Source organism: Moschus berezovskii, chromosome 2 (assembly GCF_049115385.1).
Source record: "Moschus berezovskii isolate FMDL1 chromosome 2, NW_MosBer_1.0, whole genome shotgun sequence".
Taxonomy (NCBI): Eukaryota; Metazoa; Chordata; class Mammalia; order Artiodactyla; family Moschidae; genus Moschus; species Moschus berezovskii.
Window position 1 is genome coordinate 43,963,230 of NC_142461.1, and position 6,270 is coordinate 43,969,499.

The following is a 6,270-nucleotide window of genomic DNA, read 5'->3' on the forward strand; positions in this document are numbered from 1 at the left end:
CATCCACTTTGGAAAATAGTTTGTCAGTTTCTTAAGTTAAGTACACATCTACTAAATCACCTAGCCATCACACTTTTACATAGTTTCTAAGACACAACTTTAGATCTGCACGTTTGGGTCACCCAAACCTTGGAGGGAGCTTCAAGTTTGTGGTTCAGTTTCCTTCATAAGAAAGTGTTATTCAGAGGTTTGACATAGATAAAATTCTGTCAGTGTGACATTGTCGTTCCTGTCAATGTGAGGTTTCCTGTTGCTGATTGGAGAGCCATATACAGCCTTTGGGTTGAAATATAATTTTATATTTTTCCTAAATCACAGCATTATTTGAAAAGTAGCCTTCATTCATTCAACATTTATTAAATACCTATTCTGAGTAGTAAATGTTTGGTCCTCCATGCTTAAGGAGGCATAAAAGCCTTAACTAAAACTCTAAACAAAATGTTTTTTTAAATTAATCTGATCACTTTTAAACTCCCTTTCAGTTATTTTGCACATTTATTAACTGTCTATTCATCATCATCTAAAAATCTTTTAATAGCTCATCTACATTTGAAACATTGTTTTTCCTAGCCTAGTTCAGTTCTTCCATTATCATCTCTGATTCATATTTTCCAGTGAAAAATTATTTTTAATTAAATACATCTTCATTTTAGAGTCTTGAAGACAAAATTTCAGCAAGCAGGAACCTGACTGATACTTCAAGCCTGAAGATGAATTCAATGCCTGTTCTCTTTATGGAAACTCGTCTCCAGACATGCACAGTAGCTGGGTTCACAGATCAGCAGAGGTGATATGAGAAACATATTGGGTCAAGCCTCTATCATGAGATCAAGGAAAATCAGTTTTCTCACCAGTAAAAACTGAGCAGTGTGTTTTCAAATCTCACAGCTCCCAGCAAGCCCTAGTGTCTCCATTTGGTCTGTGAAGCAGTTAAGCTCACCCTCTCCTGCTGTTGCGACAGGCTTTGTCTACGCCCTAGCAGCATAAATACCAAAGGAAAATGGGACTGGTAGCTGCTTTCCTTGCTTTGGCGAAAACAGACATGATTTCACAGCAAAAAAAAAAAAAAAAAAGAAAAAAAGGCACCTCATCTTTTTAGCCCCATTTGTTTCTTCTCCCCAAGTTTTACAGCTCTTTTTATCTGTTTAAAAAAAAAAAAAAGTTGTACACACATTTTCAAAATGTGCTGCATAATACAACTTCATACATTTAGGAGGCTGACAGCTGCCCTCTGAGGCACAGCCTGACAGCCTAAAATCCAGAAATCAATCATTTAGATATAGTGATGCTCTGCTATTGCTCCTGGTATGTACTGCAGCACCCAGGAATCACTTATTTGAGATGTGCCATCGTAACTCTGATAGATTAAAGCACCACATCCAGCACCACAATTGTGTTGGGGGGGAGGGGATGCTCTCATAGATCTGCCATGTTACAGCCCAGAATCCAGCAGCCAACCGGGCAAGTCTGTGCTGAATCGGAGCTTCCAGAAACCTGTGAAGCAGCAGGATGACAGCTCTGTTCTTCAACAGCCCATTATGAACTAATTAGCATACATGAATTGCAGATTTGAAGCATTAAAGTGATGTACAAATCATTAATTTTTTGTCAAATCCATGTCATCCTTGTGTATGCCTTCCTATTTTAATGTTGCATGACAGTGAAAAGAGGTACAATCCTCTGTATATAAAGAGGAGAGATTTGGTGTAGCTGATATAATGAGATCTATTTAAACACTATGTATTTTCCAGCTTTGAATATATCTACTTGGAAAAATGCTACACTTGTCCCATTAGGGTTAATTGTAAAAGGATGTTAATATATTCAAAACCCCAGGGGTGGTTCTACATGTTGTCTGAGCGAAACAGGAGATGTAAGACCAACTTCACATTTAAGCTTGCTTTTTAAAAAGTCCTCTTTCTGATGAATAAAGAGAGCCATAAAATCTTTCTCACTGACTATGGAAGGTGTCACTATTCAGAATGGTAGCTGAGCTTCGGGGTGGGTGAGGGCTCCAACACAGCAGATCTATTCTCATTAACCCAATGCCAAACTTAATTTATAAAGATGTACAATGCAGTGCAATGGAAAAGGGAAAATAACATCAAAGCTGATTTTCACACTGGAAAAGGCTTCTAAATATTAATTTGTGGGTTTTTTGTATTGTCTCTGTGTATTTAATTGCTAAAGCTATTTGTACTTAAGCAAATGCTTGGTGTTTCATTTGAATTTCTTTTTTTCTTATTACAGTGGAGTCACAATGCTTAATTTGTTAGTACTGTAATAGTTGTCATGGTAACAGACTCTAATGTTACATATAAATATGTATGTGGTATGTATATACGAACATATTACAAATGTATAGTACAAATGATTATGACTTGATACCAAGAGCATATTTGGAAGATTTAGCTCTCAAGGAAAATCCTAATTAAAAATACAGTTATACTTTATGAGCTTAAACATACTGGTCACAAACTCAGATCTCCTTTTCATTTGGGAAAAAGGCAAGTTCTGAGGAAAGGGGAGATGTTTGCTCTCTTCTTGTGGGGTCTCTTCTCCCCGAAAGCAGTGTCATATATTCTTAGGGTTATGAACTCTATAGACCTTTTTCTTCTTCCCACTTCCTTCCCCACCAAATTTTTTTTTAGCCTCAACAAGTACATAAAATGAAAACCAAGACCAAATCCTAGGGGCAGATCCTTTTCCAAAACCCATTCTTATTATAAAAAGAATACAGAAGGATGCGTTGAGGAAGGAGTAGTAGAGGGTGAGATGATCTGTTCCATATTTGCATTAGTAAGAGAGGTGACTTCATAACAATGGAAAATATGCATATATGTAACACTCAAGTTTGGCATTCCATGCAACTCTCAGTAAACATTGAAGGTCGATTTGTACAGTCTTCATTTCAGAGGTGAGGAAGCTGAAGCTCAGAGGGGAGGAGTGAAAATTGTCGTGAAGTTTAGATTTACCAAAGCCCATCCTCTGTACAATGTCACGTTGCTACTTTGAGGCCTTCTTTAGTACAAGGTCCCAGAGCCGTAAGTGTTCTCCTTCCAGGCTTATTAACATCACACCTGGTCCCCGATACAGTTGAAGCTAGGCCAATGGAAATGATATATCTTACGCTGGAGATAACTTTGGTAGTAAACAAAGAATAAACCTGATCGAAGGGGAGAATAGCAAGCCTACCTCTGTCAGTTGGTATTGTCTTCAGCTTCCTGTAACAATAACAACAGCAACAATAAAGCTACTGCAGCTTAATTAAATAGAGGTTTATTTTTTGTAAATCATCACAAATCCAGAGATAGGCAAGCTTAGGCTGGTACAGAGACTTCTCATACCTATCAGGGACTTGGCAGTTAAGCAGTTGTTTATCTTTCTGCTGTGCCATCCTTAGCAAGAATTTATAATCCCTAGGCTCATGAGATGGTTGCTGCCCCACTGGACATCACGACTACATTCAGGCAGGAAGAAGAAGAATGAATAAAGGGAAAATGCATGGAGGGCTACAGTCCACAGGGTTGCAAAGAGTTGGACACGACTGAAGTGACTGAGCATGCATGCACACATGAGCCAGTAGAGCTTGTCTCCCTCCTCCTCTGTCTTTCTCTCTCTCCCCTTTTGGTGAGGAAAAAAAATCTGTTTTAATATTTGATTCTATACATTGTGCTTTGACTCATTTGTTCTCTTGGTATAAGCCAGTGAAATATCAAATCTTCTGAGAACTCTGCAAAGTATAGAACACTTCAGAAATATGTATGTCATCCTTGAACAGGGCCATGCTACTCTTTATATTGTTCCATTTTTAGTATTGCCAAAGCAAGCCCAAGCTTGTATCTTTTTAGCAACAAATAGTAACTTTTCAGGAAGCCCTAAGCAAAAGACTGTGTTTACTTATACAAGATTGGACAATCTTGGGTCATATGGCCAGCCCATAGAGGCAAGGAAGTCTATGGAAGTGAATCATTTTAACTGAGCCTACTCCTGACCTTAGTAAAATGGGACATTCTGTTAGTAAAGAATTAGAGAATGGTTGTTGGGCAGGCAATGAGCAATGGTCATCTCCTGTGGTAGATATTTCCTTGTGACTTCATCAAGAGTACACACCAGTGTAGAGAAAGAAGGCCTTCCTATCAGGGAAAAATATTAAGTGGATATTCTGACATATGCTTAAACACCATCTTGGACCTTACTCATTTTCTTACTGTTGCTGGAATCTTCAGCTTCCATTCTCAGGTGTCTCCTCTATTTAATTCTTCTAAGTTGGAGTATTGATATTTGCCTTATTGATATTTAACTATTGCCTTGTTTGCTTGGTGCCTCTATTCCCCACGTAAGATGGTGGCAGTGTTCACAGTTTGAAGGATCTGATTTTTCACCGGCTGCATAGTGGGTTGTCAAAAACTAAGGCTTCACAACAGAACTGGGTTAAACTCAATTTCACTTCTCATAACCTGAGTGACTCTACCCAAGTTCCTTAACTTCTCTGAAACTTGGTTTCCTCATATGACAATAAAGATAATAAAAATGCCTTCCTAAGAGGGTTTCTATGAGGAGGAAGTAAGTCAGTGCATATAAAACATATAGACGGATATCTGACACATAGCAAGCATTAGATTGATTTTGGCTATTATTGTTATTGTTGTTGTTGCTGCTATCGATCAAGTTGACCTGGATTCAAATCCCTGATATACCATTTTCTCAGTTAAGTTACAAAAAGTCTTTGACTCTCAGTTTCATTATCTAGAAAATGGTCACCGGATCATGTAAGAGATGCTAAGTATGTAAAATATATGACAACCGTTAGTCAGTTGTGTCTGACTTTTTGTGACCCCATGGACTGTAGCCCACCAACCTCCTCTGTCCATGGAATTCTCCAGGCAAGAATCCTGGAGTGGGTAGCCATTTCCTTCTCCAGGAGATATTCCTGACCCAGGGATCAAACCCAGGTCTTCCGCATTACGGGCAGATTTTTTACCACTGAGCCACCAGGGAAGTCCTGAGTATATGACAAAATGACCAATAAATAGCAAGATAACTAAGCACTACTAGTTTCCTGTCATGCTCCATTTCCCTACTGCCTTGTAGCTAGGGGACGTCAAAGTCAATGTAACTTTAACTCCCTAGAGAGACTTTTCCTTCCGAGTAAAAAGGCAAAATATTATTTTGTTAAATCTCTTTGCTCTCTGTGCTTCCCCATCAGATGCCTGGAGATACTGCACTCATCTTGAAAGCATGAGGGCAAGGGCCACAAACAAATGGTAATGGAGCAGGAAGATAGGCTTTGGGTTCCAGATTGCATCACTGAGGCCTAGTACCAGCTTTAGACTGCCCAACTCTAGATGTATATATGAAAAGAAAAAAACTTTAGTGGTTTAAACCAATATTCATCGAGTTTTATTTTCAGTTCAGTTACTCAGTCATGTCCAACTCTCTGCAACCCCATGGACTGCAGCATGCCAGGCTTCCCTGTCCATCAGTAACTCCCAAAACCTACTCAAACTCATGTCTATTGAGTCAGTGATTCCGTCCAACCACCTCATCCTTTGTTATCCTCTTTTCCTTCCGCCCTCAATCTTCCCAGCATCAGGGTCTTTTCCAGTGAGTCAGTTCTTCTCATCAGGTGGCCAAATTATTGGAGTCTCAGCTTCAACATCAGTCCTTCCAATGAATATTCAGGACTAATTTCCTTTAGGATGGACTGGTTGGATCTCCTTGCAGTCCAAGGTACTCTCAAGAGTCTTTTCCAACACCACAGTTCAAAAGCATCAATTCTTTGGCTCTCAGCTTTCTTTACAGTCCAACTCTCACATCCGTACATGACTACTAGAAAAACCATAGCTTTGACAAGACAGACCTTTGTCGGCAAAGTAATGTCTCTGCTGTTTAATATGCTGTCTATGTTGGTCATAACTTTTCTTCCAAGGAGCAAGTATCTTTTAATTTCATGGCTGCAGTCACCATCTGCAGTGATTTGGGAGCCCCCCAAAATAAAGTCTCTCACTGTTTCCATTGCTTCCCCATCTATTTGCCATGAAGTGATGGGGCCAGATGCCATGATCAGGTTTTTTTTTTTTTTTTAATTTTAATTTGAGGCTAATTACTTTACAAATGATCTTTGTTTTCTGAATGTTGAGTACTAAGCCAACTTTTTCACTCTCCTCTTTCATTTTCATCAAGAGGCTCTTTAGGTCTTCCTCACTTTCTGCCATAAGGGTGGTGTCATCTGCATATCTGAGGTTACTGATATTTCTCCTGGCAATC

General features: G+C 39.0%; 1 non-coding gene across 1 annotated transcript; it reads right to left on the reverse strand.

Annotated features, from left to right (window-relative positions):
- Nucleotides 1–3,736: 3,736 nt before the first annotated feature.
- On the reverse strand, nt 3,737–3,841 carry LOC129538724 (U6 spliceosomal RNA). The gene has a single exon (XR_008682274.2). It is a non-coding gene; the product is annotated as a U6 spliceosomal RNA (small nuclear RNA).
- Between the last annotated feature and the right edge of the window lie 2,429 nt (nt 3,842–6,270).